Source organism: Sus scrofa, chromosome 1 (assembly GCF_054392235.1).
Source record: "Sus scrofa isolate SSC_HxYL_T2T_F1_AM1 chromosome 1, Sscrofa_HxYL_maternal_Yorkshire_Landrace_v2.0, whole genome shotgun sequence".
Taxonomy (NCBI): Eukaryota; Metazoa; Chordata; class Mammalia; order Artiodactyla; family Suidae; genus Sus; species Sus scrofa.
In genome coordinates, this window is record NC_139383.1 from 82,544,898 (window position 1) to 82,559,632 (window position 14,735).

At 37.2% G+C, this 14,735-nt stretch overlaps 1 long non-coding RNA gene and 1 pseudogene across 13 annotated transcripts in view; one reads left to right on the forward strand and one right to left on the reverse strand.

Annotated features, from left to right (window-relative positions):
• The window catches only part of LOC146406171 (uncharacterized), a 197,811-nt gene that overhangs the window by 116,584 nt on the left and 66,492 nt on the right, over positions 1 to 14,735 (reverse strand). The window lies entirely within an intron of this gene.
• LOC100738963 (large ribosomal subunit protein eL24 pseudogene) lies at positions 9,268 to 9,739 on the forward strand (annotated as a pseudogene).

Sequence of the window (14,735 nt, forward strand, 5' to 3'; positions counted from 1 at the left end):
ATTCTTTAAACAAATATTTATTTTGCACTTATTTTGTGCCAGGCATACTTCTCACTCCAGGGAACATAGTAGTGAAGAAAAAAAGAGTAGAAGTGTTTGTCTTCATGGAGTTTATATTCCAATATGAGAAAACATACAATAAAATCACTGAGTTAAAATATTAGATGGTTCTAGATATGGAGGGAAAAAATATGCAGGGAAGGGGAATAAGGTCAGCTGAAGCGGCAGGGGGGTCACTCTTAAAGAAGGTGACCAGGAAAAGCTTATGGAAAGAAGGTGATGTTTCACTATCTGGAGAACAGCAAATGCAGAGCCTGGTATTTTCCAGGAAAAGCAGCAGGACTGTATTTTTGGAAGAGACTAAGGGTGAAAGAAGTTCCTGTATATGGTGAGGTTGGAGGGGTTGTGAACTTCTGTTGCTGATGATTTTATTGAACAAGTAGTGCCATTTTCAGGAGAGTCTATAAAAGGGTCACCCTCAGATGAATACTTAGACCAGATAAAGTTCATGGGTCCTCATGAGATCTATGATTCTTAGTTGCTGCAAGGACACACTTTACTCTTACTAGGCAGGTGCCTTCAATTTCCACACCACTGGGGGAGAAACAGTGAAATGCCAAATTCATTTCCCGCTCATTGAAATATAAACTCTATGACAGCAAATGGCTTTACATGTTTTTTCTTCCTTTCCCTCCTAGGATATAGATGTGTGAAAAATGAATGTTTGTTTAAAGAATGATCATTTAGGCTTATAATCAATCAATATCCCCACTATTCTTGCTAAGAGTGCATTAACTGAAAACAAATCAATTTGTTCAGAGTTAAAAAGAATGATCTGTGGTTGTGACCTTTCTTTCTAATCATGAAACTATTTTAAAGAATGAAGACAATTGGTCATATTACAATTTTGACATTTAAAAGTCATGTATTTTTAGGAATAGATATCTCAGTTATCTGCATGCCCCAATTCCTCAGTTCCCTGTTCAAATTTCACTCTTCTCTATTCAAATGTCATTTTCCTTAACCACCTTATCTCAATGTGCCTCCCTTCCCCTTGCCTGTTCTTTGTTATTTCCTTTACTTCATTTTTCATTCATTGTTATGAGTTGAATTGTGTCCCCAACGAAAGTAGATATTGAAGTTCTAACCTCCAGTACTTCAGACTGTAACATTATTTGAAAACTAGGTCTTTGCAGATGTAGCTAACTTAGGGCAAGATGTTTAGGATGGATCCTAGTCCTGTATGGCTGGTGTCCCTGTAAAAAGAACTTTTTTTTTCATGGCTGCACTCTTGGCATATGGAGGTTCCCAGGCCAAGGATCAAATGCGAGCCGCAGCTGTGACCTGTGATCTACATCACAGGTATGGCAATGCCAGATCCTTAACCCACTGCACCAGACCGGGGATCCACAGTGACCCGAGCCACTGCAGTCAGATTCTTAATCTACTGCATCACAGCAGGAACTCCAGATAGCTTGATTTTGGATTTCTTGCCTGCAGAACTGTGCGATGACAAATTTCTATTGTTTTCAGTCACACAGTTTGTGGTACTTTGTTGAGACAGCCCTAGGGAACCACCTGACATATATCATTGATTTGTTTCATTTCTGCCTGCTCCTACCAGACTCTTAAGTTCCATGAGGAAAAGGATGTAATATATTTTGTTTAGTTTTGTACCCCGAGTACTTAGAACAGTGCCTGGCACTCCAAATGTTTGCTGAAAGAATGTAGGGCTAAACTATTTCAGTTTTCCCATTCTTTTTGTTGTTGTTGGTTTTGGTTTCTATTTGTTTTTCTAAAGAATGAAACAAGTCTGGGGTTGGTGAGGTAGGAGAAATTTTCAGTAACTGTAAAAGTGGAAAAATTGAAAATTTCACTCTATATTCTATTATGGATCCCTAAAATAAATAAATAAATAAATACTCTGTGTTAGGAACTCATTTTCAGTGGCAGAGAGTCTTAAACATGTCTAGGAAAGCACTGTGACCAGGACAGAGATATTGCCTGCCCAGGAGATCTTACTGGCTACTTAAGATTAGGTTTATCCTTTGTGCTTGTGTATCAGTCTCTTGCCTGATGACTTGTGCAACTCAAAGAAAGTGACAGTAAGTTCCATCTGGCTGGCTTCATTTCCTTCCCTTTGCTGTTGCTGACCTCTGCTGTTGTAAAATAGTACCTGCTTGCCGGTACACTGTCTTCTGATTTCCAGCTGGGAAAACGTTCAATAATAAATCTCATCATCCTGGAAAATAAAAATACCCCCAGGCCTCAAAGTCCACAGCGACTTCTGTGGTTTTCTTGGGTTTGAAAGTAGGTCTGTGAGAACTGCATACAGGGCCAGGTGTCTTCAGCCTTCAGCCTTACTGACAGAGGCCCATGGGGCCGTACAAGCTCAAAAAGGAAACTTGGTGCGTCTTCTGCCTTCTCATGATCGCCAGATGTGCCTCCTGCAGCAGCTTCCCGCAAACTACTTATTGAGGTCATGCTATGGATTTGTTTGTTTATCTGAATTTTTTAATTTAATTTTTAACTCTTTTTAGAGTATCCATGGTTCCATTAAGCCTCATCCTCATCTGGCTAACTTATATGAGGAAAAAACTTGTCCCTTTATTTAGATGAACAATCTCATGTGACTCACAGAGAAAACATTTTTAAGATAAATGATCTTATTGAAGTTTCTCTAATAAGGCAGGAGCATGATACTATACAATCATTTTGAAAACAAGACTGTGTAAATGTTGCCACCTACTGTTTGCCTGGTAATATACTAGTACATATAATCCAATTTCTGTAGCAATATTCTTCCCTCTAAATGCATTTCTTTCTCTGTGAAGATCATTTTAATCTCTATTCTTTCTACTTTTGAAATGATTTACATGAAATTCTTCCACTAATATTTTGGAAAATCCTGAGTAAGTGACCCAATATTCTTTAAATCTTCTCCAATATGTTGAATCATTTTCAAGTTTGAAAAGACATGTGGTATGTGTAATTGAAACCCCATTTAAAAAATATGTTAATGTCGGGAGACTTGTTTCTACAATATTTTCTTAGCCTCTTTGCTTCTATTTTCTATGCTGAAAACTCCATCTTGTCCTGCTTTACTTTATCCCATATTCCTGCTTGAAAAATGGTCGCTGTGCTGGTAAATAACTTAAGCTTAAGAACAAAGACCTAAAGGCATAAGTTATTCATATGGTCAGCTGAATGAGGACATATGCTTTTTGGTCTAGGCATGCAGGGTTGCCACAGATAAGCATGCCCTTTGTGGAAGCACTGTGATGATTCTCTAGATGCCATGCATAGATAGCTAACGTCAAGCTTCCTCAAATGCTAATGATTGTTAAATGCCTAAAGGTCAGATTAAAAGCTTAACCATCTACCGGGCTACGTGACTTTTAAAATAATAAAAGAACTTTTAAAATAATAAAAAATCTATATCCTGCACCTGTAGCCCCCCCTCACTTGATGTAATCCTAAAGAGCACAATAAAAGCAGTGTGGTTTGTTGAGGTGGTGCTCTATGATCCCTGAAACCTTGAGTCCCCGGTTCCCACCTTTAATTTAAGATAAATGTCTGTGTTTTGTTTTATGTTAACTTTTTCCTTAAGTTTCACAGCACCTGTGCTTCAGCCCTCACCTGCTGAGCTGGTTTCAGCATATTAGTCTTGAGAGTTCCCATTATGGCTCAGTGGGTTAAGAACACGACTAGTATCCATGAGGAGGCTGACTGGATCCCTGGCCTTGCTCAGTGGGTTAAGGATCCGGTGTTGCCATAAGCTGTGGTGTATGTAGGTCGCAGATGCAACTTGGATCTGGCATTGCCACGGTTGTGGTGTAGGCCAGCAGCTGCAGCTCTGATTCAACCCCCTAGCCTGGAAACTTACATATGTCATAGGTGCAGTCCAAAAAAAAAAAAAAAAGGAAAAAAAATTAGTCTCTAATTCAAAGAGGTTAATACTACTGGATTGCTCCTAGTTTTCTTTTTGGATTCAAATTTAAGATATGTCTAAATCAAATATCTACTTTTTTCCTATAAATATATTTAGATGTTAGTGACTATCAAGTTACTTTTATTAGGATAAATTAACAATGAGTTTACTTAACAATTGGTCTTCTGAATTATTTACTTTTTAGTTCTATGATGTGTATGTAGCACCATTTTAAGTATGGTGTTGATTCAATCTGGAAATAAAGTACAATTTAAAAAAATTTGCACATCTCATTTCAGACTAATTTTGGTGCTCTGAGATAATCTATGGTCTGCAGGCAAAAAAATTATGACTAGACCCAGTAATAATCATAATTAAAATCTGTAAACTGTTTTACAGTTTATAAATTCCTGCATATAGTTTAGTTAATTTGGTACTAGTAATAATACAATGAAGTAATTAGTACAGTAATTGGTTTTTTATGAGTATATTCAGATTTATGAAGAAAATATATTGAACATTAGGGAAAAACAAAAATATTTTTCTGACTCTATTAAGTACTAATAAAAACCATTGATCATTTTACAGAAATTAATGTTTTTTTCCCCAAAAGAATATCCAAGGAAAAAAATCATTATTTTCAATGTGAAAACGACTAGGAAAGAAAAGCCATGAACAAGTATAAGCTATTTAGATGTTGAATTTGCATATGGATCCCAAGTGGAAATAGATGTGTTTAATGCAGACCAATAATCTTTTATATAGAGAATTGTTCCATGATATTCCTTTTTTGTATATTTCTTTTCTTTCTTTTTTTTTTTCAATCTTTTTGTCTTTAGGGCAACACCAGTAGCATATGAAGGTTCCCAGGCTAGGGGTTGAATTGGAGCTATAACCACCGGCCTACGCCACAGCCACAGCAATGTGAATCTGAGCCAAATCTGCAACTTATACCACAGTTCATGGCAATGCCAGATCCTTAACCCACTGAGTGAAGCCAGGGATCGACCCTGTGTCCTCACATGTGCTAGCTGGGTTTGTCAACCACTGAGCCACCACGGGAACTCCCCTAAAAAAATTTTTTTTGATATTGAGTTGTATGAGCTGTTTTTATATTTTGGATATTAACCCCTTATCAGACATCTTGCAAAGCCTTGGTTGTATGGGAGTCTTTCTATTTGTCTCCAGTTAGTTTTCAGTAAGAATTGTTCTGCAGATGTGTTCTTTGGAGGAAGTGAGTTCTGCATCTACCTACTCTACCATTTTGACCATAGTTCATTAGCACAATAATTTTTTTCCGTGTTACACACTATAAATATAAGACTGGGAATTCCCACTATGGTGCAGTGGGTTAAAGGGCCAGCATTATCTCTGTGGTGCTGGTGCAGTGGGTTGGGGATCCAGCATTGACACAGCTGTGGCAAAGATCACAGCTGTGGCTCGGATTTGACTCTTAGCTTCAGAACCTCCATATGCCACAAGTGCAGCCATAAATAAATAAATAAATAAATAAATTGGACAGCCTATAAGAAACAGATAAATTCTTAGGTACAATCTGCAAAGACTAAGAGAGGTAGAAATAGAAAATATGAACAGCCCAATTACCCACAGTGAAATTGAATCAGTAACTTAAAAACTACCCCTCCCAAAAAGTCCAGGATCAGATGGTATCACAGTGTATTCTACCAAACATTTAGAGAATAGTTAACACCTATCATTTTGAAACTCTTTCAAAAAAACCTCAGAGGAAGAAACACTCCCAAAAGCATTCTATGAGGCCAGCATCACCCTGACACCAAAACCAGACTGAGATATTGCTCACAAAAAAGAAAATTACAGGCCAATATCACTGATGATCTTAGATGCCAAAATTCTTAACATAACACTAGCAAACCATATCTAACAATACAGTGAAAGGCTCATACACTGTGATCTAGTGGGATTTATCCCAGAGATATAAGTTATTTCAATATCCACAAATTGATCAATGTGGCACACCACATTAATAAACTGAAGAATAAAAATCACATGATCATAACAATAGATGTAGAAAAATCTTTTGACAAAATTCATCAGAGAAATAAAAATGAAAATCACAATAAGCTAGCAACTAACACCTGTCAGAATGACTATCACCAAAAAGATAACAAATGAAAATGTTGGCAAGGGTGTGGAGAAATGGAAGCCCTCATACCCTGTTGCTGGGACTGTTCATTGATGCAGACACTGTGGAAAACAGTATGGCAGTCTCTTAAAAAACTAAAAATAGAACTACTATATAACCCAATAATTATACTATTGGGTATATACTTGAAAAATATGGAAACACTGATTTGAAAAGATACATGCACCCAGTAGCATTATTTACAGTTGCCCAGATATGGAAGCAACCTAAGAATCCATCCACAGATGAACTGATAAAGAATATATGGTACATATATGCAATGGAATATTACTCAGACATAAAAAAGAATGAAATTTTGCCACTTGCAACAACATAGATGCACTTGGGGGTATAATGCTAAGTGAAATAAATCAGACAAAGAAAGACAAATACCATATTATATCACTTATATGTGGAATTGAAAATATAAAACAAACTAGTGAATATAACAAAACAGAAACAGGAGTTCCCATTGTGGCTTATCAGGTTAAGGACCCAACACTACTTCTGTGAGGATGCAGGTTCAATCTCTGGCCTCACTCAGTGGGTTAAGGATCTGGCGTTACTATAAGCTGTGATATAGTTCACAGATGTGCCTTAGACCTGGTGTTGCCATGGCTATGGCATAGGATCCAGCTGTAGTTCTGATTCAACCACTGGATAGGGAATTTCCATATGATGCAAGTGCAGCCCTAAAAACAAGAACGAAAACAAAAACCAGAAACGGACTCACAGATACAGAAAACAAAATAGTAGTTACCATTGAGGAGAGGGAAGGGAGAAGAGGCAACATAGGAACAGTGGATTAAGAAGTACAAACTATTATGTATAAAATTAACTACAAGGATATATTGTACAACACAAGGAATATAGCCAATATTTTACAGTCAATAAATGGAGTAAAACCTTTAAAAATTGGGAGTCACTATGTTGTACACCTGTAACTTATATAATATTGTACATCAAGTATACCTCAATAAAAAAATAAAGTCTGGGGGAGTTCCCGTTGTGGTGCAGTGGTTAATGAATCCGACTAAGAACCATGAGGTTTCGGTTTCGATCCCTGGCCTTGCTCAGTGGGCTAAGGATCCAGCATTGCCGTGAGCTGTGGTGTAGGTCGCAGACGCGGCTTGGATCTGGTGTTGCTGTGGCTCTGGTGTAGGCCACTGGCTGCAGCTCTGATTTGACCCCTCGCCTGGGAACCTCCAAATGCTATGAGAGCAGCCCAAGAAAATGGCAAAAAGACAAAAAAAAAAAAAAAAGAAAAAAAGAATAAAGTCTACCTTAAGGAAAAAAAAAACCAAGCAACCAGTTTGCCCCTCATAGAGAAATAGTTAAATGAATTTGATTTTTTCCATTATGGAGTATTATGTTGCTTATATGATCAAAGTTTTATAAAATTTACAACAGCAACAACAAAAACCCATGTTTGTTCTTCAAGTTCATGTGTGCGTATTAATTATTTTTAAACAGTTTCTTTTAAACATTCTTTTCCTTTCAAGGAATTTTATTTCTCTCTGAACAACTGCAGAAAAAAAAATCAAATTGGCAATTACTAGAAAAGAAGAGACAAAAGTATGTGAAATATATCTTGGTTTCAAATTCTCTACAAATGCCATTCTGAAATGTTTCCTTTCTGTGCAAACTTTCAACTGTCACTCACATTCTGCAAATGGAAGAACCATCTATTTATTCCCTTGTAAACTTTCAACTGAAGTTTTTAGTATTTAGAAATGCTAAATATATGATATCAAACATCCCCTTAAAAAATCAAGAAATGCCTATGCCCTCCTAAAATAGACTGACAATTTGATTTTTGCTTTAAGTGGTCAAATAAATTCTCCACTTAGATTGGACAATTTTAGAGACCAAGAAATGACACCAATAGAGTTTCTTTAATCTGTATGGCTCCTGATAAATTCTCACTAATGCAAAGGGACAAGGGTTACTGAAGTTTCCTCACCTTATATTTATGCTTCCTTGGGTGCTGCCTTTTTTTAAAAGCATGAATTTCTTCTCATCTTGCGTTTGTCGTTGAAAGTGTGGACTCTACAAGGGCTTAATCTCTAGAATATGTAAGCAACTTATACAACTCAAGAGCAAAAAAGCCAATCAACCAATGGAAAAATGGGCAAAAGACCTGAATAGACATTTCTCCAAAGAAGATATACAGATGGCCAACAAACACATGAAAAAATGCTCAACATCGCTGATTATAAGAGAAATGCAAATCAAAACTACCATGAGATATCACCTCACACCAGTCAGAATGGCCATCATTAATAAATCCACAAATAACAAGTGCTGGAGGGGCTGTGGAGAAAAGGGAACCCTCCTGCACTGCTGGTGGGAATGTAAACTGGTACAGCCACTATGGAGAACAGTTTGGAGACACCTTAGAAATCTATACATAGAACTTCCATATGACCCTGCAATCCCACTCTTGGGCATCTATCCCGACAAAACTCTCCTTAAAAGAGACACATGCACCCGCATGTTCATTGCAGCACTATTCACAATAGCCAGGACATGGAAACAATCCAAATGTCCATCGACAGATGATTGGATTTGGAAGATGTGGTATATATACACAATGGAATACTACTCAGCCATAGAAAATGATGACATAATGCCATTTGCAGCAACATGGATGGAACTAGAGAATCTCATCCTGAGTGAAATGAGCCAGAAAGACAAAGACAAATACCATAGGATATCACTTATAACTGGAATCTAATATCCAGCACAAATGAACATCTCCTCAGAAAAGAAAATCATGGACTTGGAGAAGAGACTTGTGGCTGCCTGATGGGAGGGGGAGGGAGTGGGAGGGATCGGGAGCTTGGGTTTATCAGACACAACTTAGAATAGATTTACAAGGAGATCCTGCTGAATAGCATTGAGAACTATGTCTAGATACTCATGTTGCAACAGAAGAAAGGGTGGGGGAAAAACTGTAATTGCAATGTATACATGTAAGGATAACCTGACCCCCTTGCTGTACAGTGGGAAAAGAAAAAAAAAAAAAAAAGAAAGTGTGGACTCTGAGCACAGGCTATTGGAATTCAGATCCCAGTTGTACCACTTTCTCGTTGTGAGGTACCACAGGACACTTAAGATTTAAGTGCCTCCTTCTCTTTGCCATCTTTCTTTCTCCCTGCTGTTGACAGCCATGAAGGTTGAGCTTTGCTATTTCAGCAGGTACAAGATCCACCCAGGTCATGGGAGGTGCTACAACAGAACTAATGGGAAGGTTTTCCAAGTTCTTAATGCAAAATATAAGTGTGCATTCCTTTCCACAAGGAATCCTCGGAGACCAACTGGACTGTTCTTTACAGAAGGAAGCACAAACAGAGACAGTTGGAAGAAATTCGAAAGAAAAGAACCCGCCATGTAGTCAGATTCCGGAGTGCCATAATTAGTGCATCACTTGCTGATATAATGGCCAAGAGGAATCAGAAACCTGAAGTTAAAAAGGCTAAAGACAACAAGCTATCAGGGCTGCCAAGGAAACAAAAAAGGCTAAGCAAGTATCTAAAAAGACAGCAAAGGCTGCTGTGAAGGCTCCCACAAAGGCAATACCTAAGCAAAGGATTGTGAAGCCTGTGAAGGTTTCTGCTCCCCAAGTTGGTAGAAAACACTAACTTGGAAGGTGAGAATTTTTAATAAAGCTCTGACTATAAATTAAAAAAAAACAAAAAAGATTTCAGTGTCTCAGCTGCCCCATTGGTAAAATGGGGGTAGTAATGGTAATACCTCATTGGTTTTTGGTAGATTAAATGAGTTTCTATCTGTAAAGCAGTTAGAAGTTCACACTAAGAACTATAAGTGTATTCTATTTTATTTATTACAATAAGGTAGCAGTGCTAAATATGTGTAAAATTCTTAATGCTTTTGTTGTAATTACAAACTTTTGTACTGGAATAGAGGAAGCAATGTGAACACTCTGGCTTCATCTAGGTCACAGTTCCAAAGTAAAGCAATTGATACACAATGTAGGCATATGGGCTTTCATTAAAGAAGCTCAACTAATGACCCAAGGAAAGAAATATTTTTGGTAGTTTTTTTTTTTTTAAAAAGCTGTTTCTTGGAGTTCTTGTCATGGTGCAGTGGTTAACAAATCTGACTAGGAACCATGAGGTTGCAGGTTCGATCCCTGGCCTTGCTCAGTGGGTTAAGGATCTGGCATTGCCGTGAGCTGTGGTATAGGTCACAGACACAGCTTGGATCCCACGCTGCTGTGGCACTGGCTAGGCCGGCGGCTATAGCTCTGATTAGACCCCTAGCCTGGGAACCTCCATATGCTGTGGGAGCGGCCCTAGAAAAGGCAAAAAGACAAAATAAATAAATAAATAAATAAATAAATAAAATTAAAAAGCTGTTTATTTTTCTAAGGTATGTTTGCTTAGAGATATATTACTTTAAAATCTATGAGGCCAATCATCAAAAAGTCTACAAACAATAAGTGCTAGAGAGGGTGTGGAGAAATAGGAACACTAGTACACTGCTGGTGGGGTTGAAAATTGGTGCAACCACTGTGGAAAGCAGTATGGAGATTCCTCAGAAAACTAAACATGGAACTACCATTTGATCCTTCAATCCCACTCCTGGGCATCTATCCAGAGAAAACCATGACTCGCAAAGACACATGTACTCCGATGTTCATTGCAGCACTATTTACAATAGCCAAAACATGGAAACAACCTAAATGTCCATTGACAGAGGAGTGGATCAAGAAGATGTGGTACATATACACAATGGAATATTACTCAGCCATTAAAAAGAACGAAATACCAGCATTTTTAGCAACATGGATGGACCTAGAAACTATCATGCTAAGTGAAGTCAGCCATACAAAGGGACACCAAGATCAAATGCTTTCGCTGACATGTGGAATCTTAGAAAAGGACAGACTGAACTTCTTTGCAGAACAGATGCTGACTCACAGACATTGAAAATCTTATGGTCTCTGGAGGAGACAGTTTGGGGGGTGGGGGGATGTGCTTGGGCTGTGGGATGGAAATCCTGTGAAATCAGATTGTTATGATCGTTATACAACTACAGATGTGATTAAAAAATAAATAAATAAATAAAATGGACCATGTTGAAAAAAAAATTTATGAGGCCATCAGAAATGTGTTTTTTTGTGTTGTAACATAAAACACACCAATGGACAGGAGATATATACCATCTAGATTATCATCCACTATCCTTTATAACAGCAAGTATGCAATGACAAACCAAATTTTTTTTTTAATGAGCTTGGGCCCTATTACTTTAGAGGCTAATATCTTAATGGTTTTTTAAAAATATTTTGCACATAGATTATATGTTTATAGAAAAAATTATTCATAAATCATCTAGATTCAAGCAAAAGTTACAACTTATCTTTAATTGTCTACTAAGTGGCAATGTAGTGGGAATATCTGGTTCTGTTTGTGAATCACTCTTAAATGAGCTCCTCAGAATAATTTTTAACAAATCTGTAACAGGAGTAATACAGACTATATTCTAAATCAGGAACATGGTTAGAGAACACTAACTGCTTGGTGTGTAAATTGTGTGAAGGGCCCTAACTTTAAAAAATAATTATAAGTTGTTACTTATGGATGAAGATGTCTGACAGAAGATATTTTCAGTCCTGTATCTAATAGGAAGAAAGCACTCATGATAAATTCAGTGGCTACAGTGATTGACAGGAGCATAGAGGATAACACTTGAAACTAAATCATCACAAAAATCTGATTTAGTACAGCGTAAGAGACTATTTGTGGAGCATTCCCACTGTGGCACAGCAGGATAAGGAGCCAGCCTTGTCTCTGCAGTGGCTTGGGTCACTGCAGAGGCTCAGGTTTGATCCCTGGCCTGGCATAGTGGGTTAAAGATCTGGCGTTGCAGCAGCTGTGGCATAGCTCACAGCTGCAACTTGGATTCAATCCATGGCTGGGGAACTTCCATATTCAGCCAAAAAAAAAAAAAAGAAAAAAAAGAAAAGAAAAAGAGAGAGACTATTTGTGCAATGCATACTTAATTCTTGTAATAGGAGTGTGAAATTTTTTCCTAGATAATAAATTCAACTATTCTCATATACCATTCATTCAACAAAAGTATATGGATCTCACTTATGAAACAGGCAGTGTTACAGGTGCTCAAGTTCACACCTTCTAGGATGCAAACACTCTTGGTATGTAAAACTCTAGGAATTCACAGCTTAGGTGGGAGATATAAAGAGGTAAAATACAGTACAACTTGGGAAGCACTATACAGTTAGTTACATGAAAGCCAGAGGATAGGGTGACTAACTATACATAAATTAAATAAGATCTTTTATCCTAAAAAAGATCAAGTTAATATAACTGAAAGAATATCAACAACTTATTCATTTCTCTACTCACCCCCCCCCTTTTCATGTTTATTAAAGTTACACATACTCATGGTTTAAGGAGTTAAACGGTTCCTCACTCACTTTTGTTCCCACTCCCAAGATGCCCATTTTCAATTTCTTTAGCTAGATCTTTTAACTCAATATGTCTAAAAATTGTACTTTCATTACTATATATTCATTTTGAATTTTTTGTCATTAATTGCTGACGTCTCCCCTTGGGTAAATGACGATTTAGCTCTCTCCTCCCTCCTCCCTGAATGCACATGCGCACTTTCAATTATCCTAATAAACTACTATAATTTTAGTAGGATCAATATTTAGTATTTACATCATAAATGTAATTCACAGTTGTAAAGCTAGTCACAGTTGAGCCATGTAGTATATGATAATTTTTCCTTGCCCATATAATTCTTTCTTGCCAGTCATGAATTAGGAAGTTGCCCTCCTAGCCACTGAATCTGCTCTTGAACTGAGTCCCCAGAACTGCGAGAAATAAATTTCTGTTGTTTCTAAGATACTAGTCTATGATATTTTTGTTATAGCAGCCTGAACTAAGACATATTACTTTCAAGTCTTTCTAAAACATTCAGCTTAGATTTGAAGAAATATTAAGTATCTTTCTATATTTCAGTTTACATAACATTTAATTAAATTGCATGTTTGCAGTAACCTGCACAACTAGGATAAGCTTTTTTTTTTTTTGGCTGCAGCCATAGCATATGAAGTTTCTGGGCCAGGGAATGAACCCATGCCACAGCAGTGACCCAAGTCATTGAATAACAACGCTGGATCCTTGACCCACTGCACCACAAGAGAATTCCCAGGATAAACAATTTTGAAAATAATCGCAGGCCGTATACGACTAGCCTGGTAGGAGAAGTTGGAGGAGGGTGCTTAAAACGGGTAAACTTGAGGTTTTAGAGTGAAGACATCCCAATTATAATGAGGAAGGGCTACAGAAAATTTGATTAGGAGGTTAGTTATGATGGCATACTGGTCCAGTGGGTGCAACAGAATTAGAAAGATGCTCAGTGAGTTGGTTGTCACTAGAAATGAGAATCTCTGAATTAAGATCTGACAATGATATGAAGTTTATGCCTCTATCAGGCAGATAAGACTGTTCTGCATGACGTGAAAATTCTTATAAATTTAAAATAACAAAGTTCTAACAACCTAGTAAGACCTAATTATTTACCCGATTTATTTGTCAGGAATTCACCAACTCCATGTTTTATGAAACAATTTTTCCATTTTATCTCAAATAGAATTAGGATTAGTTATTAATTTTGAAGGTTAAGGAAAATTGTTGTGGCTAGGGATGCAAACAGTATTTAAATTGTTACTTTTATAGAAATAATATTGATTATCTAGAAATTTCAGCTATAATTTTTTACTTCTTGATTCTATAAAGAGATGAGTTATTAAATTTTATATAGAGAATCAGCATTTAGATTTGGGTGAAATTATGAAAAGTCAACCAAGTGAATAAATAAATAGGCCTAATTTAATTAAAAAAATTTTTTTGACTACACCCAAAGCATGTGGAAGTTCCCGGGCCTGGGATTGAACCCAAGCCACAGGCTTGTCAGTGCTAAATCCTTAACCACAAAGTCACCAGGAAACTCCTAAGTTTTTAAGTTTTAAGAGAGAAATGAAAAACCTTTCAGATACTTATTTTTGTAATTAAGATTATAGTAACAGAGATTAAAATCTGTCAAAAATACAGCAACTGTTATACATAATATATTTGAAATCTATACTGCAATTTACTTAGAAAGAAACAAAGGAGTTCCCTGATGGCCTAGTGGTTAAGGATATGGAGTTGTTAGTGGTTAAGGATATGGAGTTGTCAGTGCTGTGGATTGGGTCACGGTTGTGGCACAGGTTTGACCTCTAGCCTGGGAATTTCCACATGCCGTGAGCTTGCCCCCCCCCCCAAAAAAAAAGGAAAGGAAAAGGATAAACTGAGAAGATACTGACATTCTTAAGGTAGGAAAGAGAGACAAGTGGAAAGATGATCAATGAAATAAAGGAAAAAGTAAGTTGATTACAACAAACATAAAATAATAACTATGTAATTGCATAGACAGAACAAGAGAGTCAGGCCTGGCTGACCAGCTGGAGTGTGGGCCTGGACAGGAGTGATCAGCTGTGGAGACTGCACATCATATGTGCAGAAGGCGTAGAGAGGGTTTGACTGGATTCAGAGAAAACCTTCTGCCATCCCCCATCAACTAGACTGGAAATCATGGTTG